Source organism: Cervus elaphus, chromosome 16 (assembly GCF_910594005.1).
Source record: "Cervus elaphus chromosome 16, mCerEla1.1, whole genome shotgun sequence".
In the NCBI taxonomy this organism is placed as follows: domain Eukaryota; kingdom Metazoa; phylum Chordata; class Mammalia; order Artiodactyla; family Cervidae; genus Cervus; species Cervus elaphus.
In genome coordinates this window covers 9,155,600-9,170,125 of record NC_057830.1, presented here as the reverse complement: position 1 = coordinate 9,170,125, position 14,526 = coordinate 9,155,600, and positions in this window count along the sequence as shown.

Sequence of the window (14,526 nt, the reverse complement as noted above, 5' to 3'; positions counted from 1 at the left end):
GAATGAGTCACGCTCCCACCCAAAGATGTATACAAGAATGTTCTCAGTAGCTTTGTAGCCCTGTTAGCCACCACCTCCATCACCACTGCCAGTTTTTCTACCTCCATCTTTGTCATCATTACCACCGACACCACCACCACCACCACCCCATCACCATCACCACCAGAACGACCATCACCAACAGCTACATAACCGGTAGGGCCCATAATTATTGGTCACTGCAACCACCGGCTCCACCACCATCATCACTGTTCCCGATGTGTGTAGTCTGTATTTATTCCGTGAGAAAACTCAAGATGCACTACCAGGGCCCCAAGCCTCACATTGACCCTGGCGCTGCCTGTTCCCACAGCTGGAACTGAGTCCTTCTGTGTCCTCCTCCCCCTTTTCACCCTGTTTTGAACTTGTCCTCTACTTCCAGACTGCACCTTTTCTTTGGGAGCAGTGGGACTCCTGTGGTTGAGGGAGGGATAGAGAGAAGGCATGTAGAGAAACTTGGAGAATTTTAGAAGCCAGCTGGACCCTGCAGTCCAAGACCATCCCCAAGAAAAAGAAATGCGAAAAGGCAAAATGGTTGTCTGATGAGGCCTTACAAATAGGTGAGAAAAGAAGAGAAGCTAAGGCAAAGGAGAAAAGGAAAGATATACCCATTTGAATGCAGAGTTCCAAAGAATAGCGAGGAGAGATAGGAAAGCCTTCCTCAGTGATCAATGCAAAGAAATAGAGGAAAGCAATAGAATGGGAAAGACCAGAGATCTTTTTAAGAAAATTAGAGATACCAAGGGAACATTTCATGCAAAGATGGGCACAATAAAGGACAGAAATTGTATGGACCTAACAGAAGCAGAAGATATTAAGAAGAGGTGGCAAGAATACACAGAACTATACAAAAAAGATCTTCATGACCCAGATAACCATGGTGGTGTGATCACTCACCTAGAGCCAGACATCCTGGAATTCGAAGTCAAGTGGGCCTTAGGAAGCATCACTATAAACAAAGGCAGTGCAGGTGATGGCATTCCAGTTGAGCTATTTCAAATCCTAAAAGATGATGCTGTGAAAGTGCTGCACTTAATATGCCAGCAAATCTGGAAAACTCAGCAGTGGCCACAGTACTGGAAAAGGTCAGTTTTCATCTCAGTCCCGAAGAAAAGCAATGCCAAAGAATGCTCAGACTACCACACAATTACACGTATCTCACATGCTAGCAAAGTAATGCTCAAAATTCTCCAAGCCAGGCTTCAACAGTACATGAACCATGAAATTCCAGGTGTTCAAGCTGGATTTAGAAAACACAGAGGTACCAGAGATCAAATTGCCAACATCCGCTGGATCATCAGGAAAGCAAGAGAGTTCCAGAAAAATATCTACTGTTGCTTTATTGACTACGCCAAAGCCTTTGACTGTGTGGATCACAACAGACAGTGGAAAATTCTTAAAGAGATGGAAATACCAGACCACCTGACCTGCCTCCTGAGAAATCTATATACAGGTCAAGAAGCAGCTGACCTAGAAATGGACATGGAACAACAGACTGGTTCCAAATCGGGAAAGGAGTATGTCAAGGCTGTATATTGTCACTCTGCTTATTTAACTTATATGCAGAGTACATCATGCGAAATGCCAGGCTGGATGAAGCATAAGCTGGAATCAAGATTTCTGGGAGAAATATCAATAACCTCAGATATGCAGATGACACCACCCTATGGCAGAAAGTGAAGAAGAACTAAAGAGCCTCTTGATGAAAGTGAAAGAGGAGAATGAAAAAGTTGACTTAAAACTCAACATTCAGAAAACTAAGATCATGGCATCTGGTCCCATCACTTCATGGCAAATACATAGGGAAACAATGGAAATAGTGAGAGACTTTATTTTGGGGGGCTCCAAAATCATTGCAGATGGTGACTGCAGCCATGAAATTGAAAGATGTTTGCTCCTTGGAAGAAAAACTATGACCAACCTAGACAGCATATTAAAAAGCAGAGACTTGACTTTGCCAACAAAGGTCCATCTAGTCAAGGCTATGGTTTTTCCAGTAGTCATGTATGGATGTGAGAGTTGGACTATGAAGAAAGCTGAGTGCCAAAGAATTGATGCTTTTGAACTGTGGTGTTGGAGAAGACTCTTGAGAGTCCCTTGGACTGCAGTGAGATCCAACCAGTCCATCCTAAAGGAATCAGTCCTGACTATTCATTGGAAGGACTGATGCTGAAACTGAAACTCCAATACTTTGGCCACCTGATGCGAAGAGCCTTCAGGTGGCCAAGACCCTGGAAAAGACCCTGATGCTGGGAAAGATTGAAGGCGCGAGGAGAAGAGGACGACAGAGGATGAGATGTTTGGATGGCATCACCGATGCGATGAACATGAGTTTGAGTAGGCTCTGGGAGTTGGTAATGGACAGGGAAGCCTGGCGTGCTGCAGCCCATGGGGTTGCAGAGTCGGACACAGTCAGACACGACTGAGCGACTGAACTGAACTGGGCCCTGCAGGGGTGCCTCCCCAGGCTTCGCTAGAGGGCAGCAGAGCATCGCGTCAACATGGCCCCCAGGCTCATCACAAAGGAGGCTTTGTGGAGCGCGGGCACGCTCTTTCTATACATTTTCTCCGGAGCTTGTGTACTGTGGAGGGGCTGGCCAGCCTGGTCCTGTGGACAGGGATGAGCAGCCCCTCAAGAAGGATTCCCTTGCTCCTCAAGGGAGTGAATAAAAGCGGCATTGAGCAATCATGGGGCCCTCCCACGCACACCCTGCTCCTGGCTCCAGCCCCTTCAATCCACTCTCCTTCCTTCAGCTCCAGCCATCCTCCCTGAGAAAACCCAACGCGGACTCCCTGGGGCCGCAGAATAAGGTCAGGTGTCCCCTACCTGGGACTGCAGACTGTTCAGACCCAAGGCCATTCGGGTTCTGTCTCCTGCTGCCCCCTCCAGCTGTCCCGCTCCACTCCCCACCACCCTCAACCCCTGCACCCAGCGCTCCAGCCCAAAGCTTTCCCAGGCTTTCCTTTGGCTCCTTTAAACCTTTGCCGCTGCAGTTCCCTCTGGCGGAGTGCTTCCTTCTTGCTGCCTGGTGGATTTGTCCTGCAAGTCTTCCCGTCCGTAGAATGCCTTTCCTGGCACCCCGGACCCACCAGGTCAGGTTGGAACTACATCAGCATCCCCAGAGCCTCCCTCCTGTTACAACATGGATCACACTGGATTGCTCCTCCTGTCTACTGGGAAGCAGGGACCATGCTGTTCCATCCCTGGGATCTCTGAGCCAGAGCCGGGCCCTGCACACAGTAAGAATTCAACAGATGCTGATGAGAAGGAAGGAAGGAGCCGAGGAGGAGGAAGGGAGCCTTGCGAGAGGGCTGCTGGCTGCCTCCCACCCCGACCTCTGTCTCTCCTCCCTCCCTTCCTCTCAAGGCTAACCACACACTCTCAGCTTCATGAGCTAAGGACTCATTTAGGGACTCATTTATCATAGAGATCATCAACTCCTGCCACAAAGCTGCTCTCAAATGTGCCCAGAAACTGAGTGATACTCTTCCAGCCCCAGGCAAGCTAGCCTCTTGGACCCAACTGTGAGCTACAGATTTAGAGCTCCTGTAGCGAGGAGGACAGGCTCCAGTGGGCCCTGGAAAGCCCAGGTGTCCATGCCCTCTGCTCCTCCCGACACATGACACATGAGGGCTCGTCCTCCCTTGAGAGGTGCAGAGACCAAGGCCCTGTGGGAAGAGGTGGAGCCCAGCCCAGGGCTCGCCCTGCCAGGCAGCCTTGCCTTGGACTGAGATGGAGGAAAGATGAGAAGGAAGATCAGCGAGGAGGACGGGCTCTCTGCATCACGTGACACTCATCTGTCATTGCTCCGCTCCTCTCCCCCGCGGAGGAAAAGCCAGATGGGTCCAAGGCCTGTTGTGAAATTTTCCAAACAGAGCTTGCTGTAATCTTTAATTAAAACATCAATGTGGGCCTCAGGACTCATTTCACAGAGTTCTCCAAAGCAGGGACTGCAGGGATCGCTGAATGAACGTCTCTCTGCCCCCCTAGCCCATTTTGCAGATGGTTAAATGGAAGGGGGCCAGCACAGGCTAGAACGCCAGTTGCATGCGTGATCAAGAGTAGTAATTGTAGCATAAGATGGAGAGAGTAACCCATTGGCAGCCCTGGGCCACCACTCTTTCTCCTTAAGTGCCTGGCTCCTCTCCCCCAAAGCCTTATCCAGTTTCTCTGCTGTATATGGTGGGTACTGGGCTTCCCAGGTGACACTAACGGTAAAGAACCTACCTGCCAATGTAGGAGACATAAAGGATGTGAGTTTGATCCCTGGGTGGGGAAGATCCCTGGAGGACAGCATGGCAACCCACTCCAGTGTTCTTGCCTGGAGAAATCCATGGACAGAGGAGCCTGGCGGGCTACAGTCCATAGGGTTGCAAAGAGTCAGACATGACAGAAGCGACTTAACACACACACGTGCACGTGGTGGGTACTGGCAGCCTTGCCAGGCTTTCCGCTAGACGAGGAGCTTGGTGAGGATTAGGGATTCCATCCGCATGTTCAGCACAGGGCCTGGCACAGAGACACACTCCCTGTCTGTCTGTCTGTCTGATGAAGGCATGAAGGTCCAGCCCGAGGAAACGATACTACCTGAAGCCAAGCTTCATCTTTTGGTGAAGATGAGGCTCTGTAGGGTGGTTGTGAAATCAAAGGACCCAGGGTTGTTGAAACTCCCGTTGTTTCCAGGATCTCAGCTCTTCTCCCTAGAAACAGAAACAACTTTCCCCTGACTCAGTCCACCCACTACTTACCCAGGAATGACTTACCTATGAGCTGGATATCTTCCTCTAAAGGCGATAATGTTAATACATAAGAACGTTAAGGGACATTAAGTACTGTCTGTTGCACAATGCTGCCTCATGGTGTCTGGAACCTTCTGGGTCAGAGGGCTGGGAGTTAATATTTATTGAACACTGGACACTTTTTCTAATTTAATTAATTTTCAAAGCAACCCTCTGGGATTGGCACTACAATTGTCCCCATTTTACAGATGAAGAAAATGAGGCTCACAGATGTTTCGTAACTTGCTCAGAGTCAGGCACTCACTGAATGGTGTAGTGGGGATCTGTCTGTTGCCAGAATTTGTATTCTGTCCTCTACTCTCTGCAGCCTCTTCCTGTGAGCTGTTCTGCAAAGCTAAACTTGGATAACTGAAGTTGACCTTTTACGTCCACAATTTGCCTTAATTTTACCATCTCTCTTACAACAGGCTCCCCTATCAGCTTTCACACTTCCCTGCCTTCTTCCCCGGGGAAAGCTGAGTGATACTTTAAGGCATTGGAGCTCCACCCCTGGCATCAAAATTACCTGGGGACTCCAGGCCCCACCCGTGGAGATTCTGTTTAATTGGTTTGGGGGTGGGGACCAGGCATCAGTGTTTCCAAAGCACTCCAGATGGTTTTAATGCACAGTCAGGATTGACAACTCGGCTTTTGATTTTTCTTGATAACCAAGTCATCCCATGCAGCGTGTATCTTGAAGTGTGTCTAAAAATTATTTAGAACATCTGCCCTTCTCCTGGGACCAGACTTCCGGAAAAGCCATCTCATTGTGGCCTGAGAGTCCCTCTTTTCAAGCTTAGAATCCACTGAGGATTCATAGATTGAAAAGTGCACAACTGCCCCCAGGCTCTGCCTGCAGGGACCATAGGATCCATTAAGAGTTTTCCAGATTTTTCTCCCTTTCTAGATGTTCTCCACTCAGGTGACAAGAAGCTGTCCCATGTGTAAGGTGAAGCTGCACCATCAAGTTGAATGTGAATTAAGCACATTCAAAGCACCCACTCTGTGCCAGGTCACTAACTAGGTGCTAATGATCCACTGTGTCATTTGTGTTGTTTGGTTGGGCATAGAGAAGCTGCACACTCTCCCAGGAAGCCCTCCTGGATTGACATGGGAGCCCTCTTCTGAGGACCCACACCTCCCATACCTACCAGCCCCAGGACCTGAGCCCATCTGATGGAGTTGGGGTGCGGCAGTAAAATCTGCCTGCCTGGGAGAACTCTAAGCTCTCTGAGGGCAGGGACTGGGTGGTGAATCAGGGCATGTCTGTTAAACTGAAAGACTCACAGCAGTTAAAACCAAATGCCATGGGAGCACAGGCAAAAAAAGGTGAATCCTGACCAGAGAGCAAGGGCTGGGGAATCTGGGGAGGCTTCCTGGAGGAGGTGACATTGGGACAGGCTTTATAAACAGGTAGAAATTGGGACAGGCAGAAGGGAAAAGAAGAGCATTTCAGGCAAAGGGAACAGCACAAGCAACGGCCCAGAGGTAGAACAAATTGACGAGCAAACTGTGGTTTAGTGGGATCAAAGGCCAGGGAGTGTGATGGGATCATACTCCAAACTGCCAGAACACAGAAGTTTCCATGGAAGCCCTGGGAATGGTTCTAAGAACTGGTGTTCACTCACTCCTCCAGATGAGCCTGGAGATGCCCTAGCGCCCCTCCTTGTGATTATTCAGGCTCTCTCCAGGAAGCCCCGCCCACCTTATCAGCACGGGGGTGCTGAGTTCCAGCCTGGGTGGGGGCCAGGCCCCACTGCTGACTCGCGCCTCTGGCAGCTGAGGCGCTGGAACATGAAGCTGAGGCTTCCTCACCAAGTCCAGCTGCCAAACCCTCTGAGCTGGTCCCGATGGAGCTGCAGGAACTCTCCCGAGGCCACGAAGTCATCATTTCCCTGCTTTGTGACCCGAGGGACACACACACACACACACACACACACACACAGCCTCAGTGTGCGGGAAGGGCAGTGGACAGAGGCATCTATGACCTGCCTCCTTCAGCGCTCTGGGATTTCTGGGAACAAAGACTGTGCCTGCCTCCCTGCGGGAGGAGGAGAGGGAGACACAGCCCCCCGCCCACAACTCCAAGACTGTCGCTGAAACAGAGTCATCGAGTCTCACCAAGCCTCGGAGGATTTGATTAGCACCAATTTCCAGGGCTCTGCACCCCTTCATTTCTTTCCAACCTCATATCTGTGGGCCCTTCTCCTTTTCTGATTTCCATAACCTAGACCCTGATGTCCTGTCTCCCCAGAATTAAAAGGGGCTGAATTCTCCCAGCCTTCCTTACCTCTCTGCTTTGGCACTGTGCTATTACCATAATAGTACATCCACTCCTACTGCTTCTGCTACTGTTGCTGCCACTATTCACTAGTCCAGCTAGGACTTCTGCCACTACCACGCTCCTTGCAATACCAGTACTTCAACTACTGCTTCTATGGGTACCAGTCCTTTTTCTTTTGGCTGCACTATGAGGAATGCAGGATCTTAATTCCTTGACCAGGGATCAAATCCTCACCTCCTGCGGTGAAAGCACGCAGTCTTAACTGCTGGACTGCCAGGGAAGTCTCACTACTTCTTAAGTACTTACTACTTAAGTACTTACTACTACCAGTACTTCAGCTACTATTACTATTATGATTTATACTACTACTACCATCGCCTTTGGGTTTCCCAGGCGCCTTTGGGTTTCTCAGGTGGCTCAGTGGTAAGGAACCCGCCTGCCAATGCAGAGGATGCAAGGTTGATCCCTGGGTCAGGAAGATCCCCTGGAGAAGGAAATGGCAAGCCACTCCAGCATTCTTGCCTGGGAAATCCCACGGACAGATGAGCCTGGCAGGCTACAGTCCCTGGGGTCACAAAAGAGTTGGTCATGACTTAGCAACATCCATCACCTCTACTGTGGCTGCTAATATTTATCCTGCTACTATTTTACTACTGTTACTGCCACTATTTCACTACAACAATGAACTTCTATTTACTGCTGCTTCTGGTAGCTCAAACATGATGAATTAAACAAGAGCTAAGCTCAGCCCTATCAACTGACGTCATTTATCACAGTAACGGCCTGCTGTGCTGTTACTATCCTCCCTACTCTATGGATGGGGAAACTGAGGCGTGTGGGAGGTAAGTACCTTGGCCCAAGTGCAGGGACAGTAAGAGAATGAGACAGGATCTTGACCAGCAGCCTGACTCTGGGGGCCAAGTCCGAGACTCAGGACCCTTCCCCTCCCCTGTCCTTTGGTTTCCCCAGTACATCCCTGGGTTATCTTGAATCCTCAGGAAAAGATTCCTTGAAGTTGAAGAAGGGAAGGGACCTTACCCTTTGCAAGATGTCTAGGATGCCATGAGCAAGGTACACAGTAGTTGCTCAGTGCACACATTGTTTCCAATCAGTGTGTAATGGAACTCTCATAACAATCTTTTATGAGAGGACAAGGATCTGGGTATTACAGCTGGGGAAACAGACTCTCAGGAGTGCTGTGATCTATCCGGGGCTGGATCTGGGACTGTATGCCAGAACTGAAGCAGAGCAAGACCCTGTGGTCCTTGTCCTCCATGCCTTCTGCCTGCCTTTCGTCTGTGAAAAAAAAAACACTGTAGCCAAAGAATAAGCTTAATCAGAGAACTGAGAACATGCAGAAACAAAGGGACACAGTCAAAGGAGTGCGTGTGTGCTAAGTCGGTTCAGTCGTGTCCAGCTCTTCACGACCCCAGGGACTGTGGCCCGCCAGGGTCCTCTGTCCATGGGATTCCCCAGGTAAAAAGGTTGGAGTGGGTTGCCATGCCCTTCTCCAGGGGATCTTCCCGGCCCAGAGATCGAACCTGTGTCTCTCATGTCTCCTGCATTGGCAGGTGGGTTCTTTGCCACTAGCGCCACCTGGGAAGCCTCCGTCAAAGGAGTGCAAATAATAATAATTCATACATTAAGCATAGTGAAGGACCTTCAGTTCCTTTTCAAAAGCTGTAGATGATATTCTGAGCCGTATCCTGTGAGCTGTCCTATAGATACTGAAACCGCCACCAGACCGGAGAAGTTTACCACACGATGACCGGACTGTAGCCATGACAGAAACTGGTACAATTCCGAGAACTGGCCTCAAGGAAACGGGAACAAACCACCCCTGGAACTGAAGATCAGCTGCACCAAAAACAATCAAGGTGACACTGGTCAGACCCCTGGTGCTCAATTTCTAGATGACTGTCAGAACTGACTGTGCTGTTTCCACCTGTAGCCGCCTGCCTCAGCCTATAAAAGCTGTTGCCCCGCTGATTGTCAGTGAAGGGAGTTGGCCTTTGGACAGACCCTTGCCCTCCCTTCCCCGCCCCTGGTTGCCAGAATCAAACATAAAGAAAACTTTCCTTTCCACCAACCTGGTCTCTTTATTCGCTTTTTGAGCGGCAAGCAGCCAGACCCCACTTTTGTTACAGAACTGTCTTTTCATGACCTCACACATGATGTGACCTGCTCACCCTTGGCATGAGCTCTTCTATGCGCTCTGCACTTTACAGTTTACAAAGCTCACACATATATTCATATTATTTCTCACAATGACCCTCAGAGGGAATGATCAACTCCATTTTATGGACAAGAAAACTGAGGCTCAGATGGCAAAGACAGATTTTGGAGCCCTCCTGAGGAGGATTTGAATCCGTCTCCACCCCGACCCCCGTGGAGCCTGAGAGTAGGGGCCTCCCAGCTGGAAGAATCCAAGAGGCCTCTCTTGGGACAGCCCTCCTGTTTTACTCTGCCCAGCCACCCCAGCCCCTGTGGTGGGCGAGCCCACAGCCCTGAGGGGTGGAGAAGGCTGGCTATTTCCAGCCTGGTACTTAAGGGCTGGCCAGGGAGTGGGGTGTGGGCTGGCCAGAGGGCTCTGTGTTCCCAAGAGGGTCTGGCCTTCGGCTGCTGAGACCGAGGCAGGGGGTCAGGGATTTCTGTCCAAGCCATCTAGGCTAGCCAAAGCTTGGCAGGCCACCCCCTCCCCCAAAAGGTAAGATGTAGGTAGCCAAGATGCACACAGGCAGCTCATTCAACCCCCTCCAGCTCAGCTGACCCTGTCCTGGGCTGGGGCCCAGGCTGGGCAGTGCCCTTGCTGCTCCCGAGAGATGGAAAGAGCAGACTGCAGTCCTGATATGGGCCCAAGGATCACTTACAAGCAAACACATGTGCTCTGAACAACTCCTCTGTGTCCCCCTGTCTCCCAGCTCGCAGCGGGTCTGGGAAATTGCCACCCATCCCAGGCCCCTCTCCCCCTCATATGAGAAATGCTCACGACACCAAGCCCTTGCAAAGCACCAAGCATTTCCTGCCCCAGGACCTTAGAACATGCAGTTCCCTCTGCTGAGGGCACCCTTCCTTCAGCTCCTCATATGCTAGGCTCCTCTGTCTTCACATTTAAATTTTAAAAAGTCACCCTTCAGTGATGTCTTCCCTGACTCCCCAGGCTAATAAGTTCCTTCCAACTCCCCTGCCTCCATCCACAACTTGTCTCTCACCCTCCTCTGCTTCCTCCTCAGCATTTGTATTTAATTTTTAATCTATACGTTGATGGTCTGTCTCCCCCACAAGAGCAAGGACAAAGTCCGATTTGCTATCACTCCCCCAAGGTCCAGCAGATGGCCAGACACTTGGAATAAACATTTATCACCTGAGCAAATGGAAGGGAAGTGAAGGCATTTGCCCACATCCTCACAGGGGCACTGTACTTGAGGGCATGGCTCTGTCTCCAAGGGACCACCTTGCCCCTGTGAGCACGCTGGGATGGGGCCACATTCTCTGTAGCGGTCCTTCCTCAGCCCCAGAGGCACATCCTTTACACATGGGGCTCCGCATCTTCTCTGACTTCCTTCATGGACCCTCCAGCCTCTGCTTGCATACCTCCAAAGGACAGGGAGCTCATCCCATCCAGTGCAATATTAGATGCTCCCTCTCAATGTTGCGTGACCTTCCAAATGACAGAATGAGCTGTTCTTCACAAGTTCTCAAATGGTGGTGAGGAAGACTTCCTGTTGCTAGCACAAGGCTTTGGACTTTGACAATGCACTTTTCTGTTTCTTCATATATTTCCTGTGCTCCAGCTACCGGCCAGGACTGTGGTCACCAAGTAGGGAAAAAGGAGAGAGCTTTGGTGGCTTGATGATGTTTAAGGTCTCTGATGGCCTTTGGGCCGGACAGCAGTGCTGTTGGTGGCACGTGCTGTGAGTCTGATGCCTCCAAAACCTCACTGTGCACACAGGTCACCCGGGGAGCTTAAGATGCCGCTTCTGACACAGCACACCTGGCCAGAGGATCTGCATCTCTCAAGCGACACCGATGCTGCCGGGGTATGGACCACACTTTGAGTGACAGGGTGTAGGCCCAACTGACAAAGAAGGACGGTGAGGCCCGGAGAGAGTAGGGACTTGCCTAGGGTCACCCAGCCCGACAGCAGGGGCTGAAGGAGGACCGTCCGGCTCCCCCGGCCAGGGCTCTGGAATTCACGGGGCAGGTTGGGCTCAGTGCGTCTTTGTGAGACGCAGCATACCTGGACTCACCCGGGCTGCCCGCCCCTGCCCAATGAATAGTGGGCCTCTTTCCTTCCTGCACCAGGCTGGCGGGCGCACGCCCACAGACGCCCCCTCCCCTGCACACACACTCACACACACTCACACACCCTGGCCGGCCCAGCGGCCCTCCCTGTTTGGGGAAAGTCAACAAGAGCATTTGAAAAGTCTTTCTGTGTGGAGAATCTGTTTGTATAGGGGGAGGAAACGGAGAGCTGGCCAATAGGTAGAAATATTAATGAAGCTTGTTATAAAGGGCCCATTCACGGCTCTTCGAGTAAATAGGGCTCTTGTCGGGCTGCCATGTTATCTGCCAAGTTCAAGAATGTGGTTTGAAAAAATAGAATTTAAAGGGGTAAGGTGGAGCCTTAAATGGACAGCCTGCTGGAGCTGGAACCAAGGACGGGAGGAGCCTCAGCTGAGGGGCTGGAGGCACTGGGGCGCTGGGGCGCTGGGTCTTGGGATGAGGGCTAAGGGGCTGCCCAGGAGAAGGGCAGGTGGGAATCACCGGAGTGCAGAGCTCAGAGGGCATCCACTGTCCACCATCCACCCTCCACCGGTGTGGAAGGCCGCCTTGGTGTCTGGCCCAGGGCTTGCAGTTCTTCTGTTTGGACTCTGACGTGGTGATGCCGGTCAGGAATGGAGTGTTTCAGTCCCACACCCAAACTCCTCTGGGCATTTTGCTTTTGGGGTGTTGGTAAGGGGGTCTCTGAGCGGCAGGAGGGGGGCTTTTTAGTAACTCTCAGCCACACTGCATCACAACCCCACAAAGCTCACCCAGCTTCTCCCACCCGCTAAATTCTACTCTGTAGACTGTTACCCAGACAACACATAAGACAGAGCACAAAAGACTCAAATTCTCGGTCCCCTCAGCTCACACAGGGCAAATTCTGTGCTCAGAGAAGGAGAGTGATCAACTCAAGGTCACTCAGCACGTCTTTAGAAGAACTGGGACTTGTTTCTCCCAGTTTCTTGTTGGACCAGGTCCCCAGGACTGCAGACAGTGTCTGGCTCAGAGGAGGTGACTCGCTATTTCAAGTGCACAATGTTTTATTTTTAGCCCTCGACTTAAATCAACGTATAAACAAGGGTTCTGTCCTGTGCCCAATTTGCTCCTGGCCAGCTCTGTGGTCTTGGGCAGGTGACTCTGCCTCTCTGGGCCTTAGCTTCCCTTTCCATTGTAAAATGGGGTTATTTAGACCAACCTCTCCTGTGGAAGAGACTCAAAGAGAGGATGTTGGGGAGGTGCCCAGCACTGTGCCAGGCCCTCGGTGGGTGGCCCAGGACAGTGGCTATGGCGTTTCTTTTTCTGTCCCAGCCTGAGGTACAAGAATAGAATTTCCAGAAGGACTGTTCCCCTGGCCTCTAGGTTTCAGGGGATGGTTTCTGCTTGGGTCCTAGAAGGCTGCCCTGTGCTGAGGGTCACAGAAAGCTTGCAAATTGGGAGTCGGGGGCTTCTGGCAGCACAGCTACATCTGTGTGTGAACTATCGCAAGGGTCCGAGAAAAGGCCCTGCAGGAAACAGTGGCCAGCAGCTGCCCTTCCGTCCCCCGCCTCAAAGGGTGGCTCAGAGTACACCTCTGCCTGACAAGGGTTAATCTATGTGTGCGGAGCACATTTACACTGGCTTTTCTTTACAAATAAAAGGGGTGAAATTCCTATGAAGCAAAAAGGAAATAATCCATGCAAAAACTAAATGGAAACACTTTGGTAAAGACTCTGCCAGGCGCTTGCTGGGTGACCTTGAACGGTGGGGACTTAAGGACATTGGGGATGCAGGAAGACAGCAGTATCCCCTTAAAGGGAGGTGCTGTGGGGTACCATCACAAGCACAAGTCTGGGGGCTCACAGCCCTAGGTTCAAACCTGGACTGTGCTCCTCCCTGGCTGTGTGACCTTGTGCAAATGATGGACGTCTCTGGGCTTCCATTTTTTTTATCTGTACAAGAAAAGAGAAGACAGGGTTAAAGTGTGTGGAGCCCTGGCACATCGTGGATGCTCATTAAATGTCAATTTCCTTTCCTTTCTGGGCCTCTTGGCAGGCCAAGGGGAAGCGTCTGACAGGTCTCACCAGCCAGACCTGAGAGGGACCGGGTCTGCAGGCCCCAGCACTCACAGAGCCTGATGCTGACTATGTCTGCATAGCCCTTGACAGTTTGCAAAGCATTCATCTACTCCCCTTTAGAGCTTCGCAAAAGTCCTCTGAGGTGAGTAGGGCACCGCTGACTCCTTACTGCGCTAAGACTAGGAGAAGGTGAAAGACTCGAACCCGGAGCTCATGGACTGGGCCCAAATCTCTCTTCGTTCCTTCACAAATATTGGTTGAGGATTATGTGCCAGGCATGGGGGATGCAATAGTGAGTAAAACTAGCCTTAGAGGAACGGATGACGATTGGATGAGTGGATGGTGTTTGGCTGATGGATGGATGGTGGTTGGATGATGAATGGAGGGTGGATGGATGATAGATGGATGTGTAAAGGAAAGAATGACAAATTTTTTGAGGGCAGGATTCCTGTCTCTCCTTTTCACCACTGGGCCCTCAATGCTGAGGATGGTGCCTGATACAGAGGAGGAGCAAAAACTTGTCACATGATATCTTCTTTGGTGGTATGGACTCAAGAAACAGGCTACACACCTTTCTAGCTGTGTGACCAAGGGGAAGTTACTTAACCTCGGGGTGCCTCAGTTTCCTTATCTGTAAAATGGGACTAGCTACTTTACAGGTCACTGTGAGGATTAAATGAGTTAACACACGTAATGCTCTTAGGACAGGACTAGCTGGTGCACCCTAAGTGCCACGTAAGCTTTGATCATTATTATTTTTCTGGTTTGACTCCTGAATTCCCTTCTGTCTTCTTGCTTAGTCACCTCAGTCATGTCCAACTCTTTGCGACCCTATGGACTGTAGCCTGCCAGGCTCCTCTGTCCATGGGGATTCTTCAGGCAAGAATACTGGAGTGGGTTGCCATGCCCTCCTCCAGGGGAATCTTCCTGACCTAAGGATTGAACCTGCGTCTCTTAAGTCTCCTGCATTAGCAGGCGGATTCTGGTGCTAGATTCTCAAGACAGGACTCTGGGTGCTCCGCCCGGGATGCCTCCCAGTAGAAGCATCTATTGAGGCTACAGTTGAGAGAGAGGAGATCTTGGGTCCAGATCAGGGTCAGA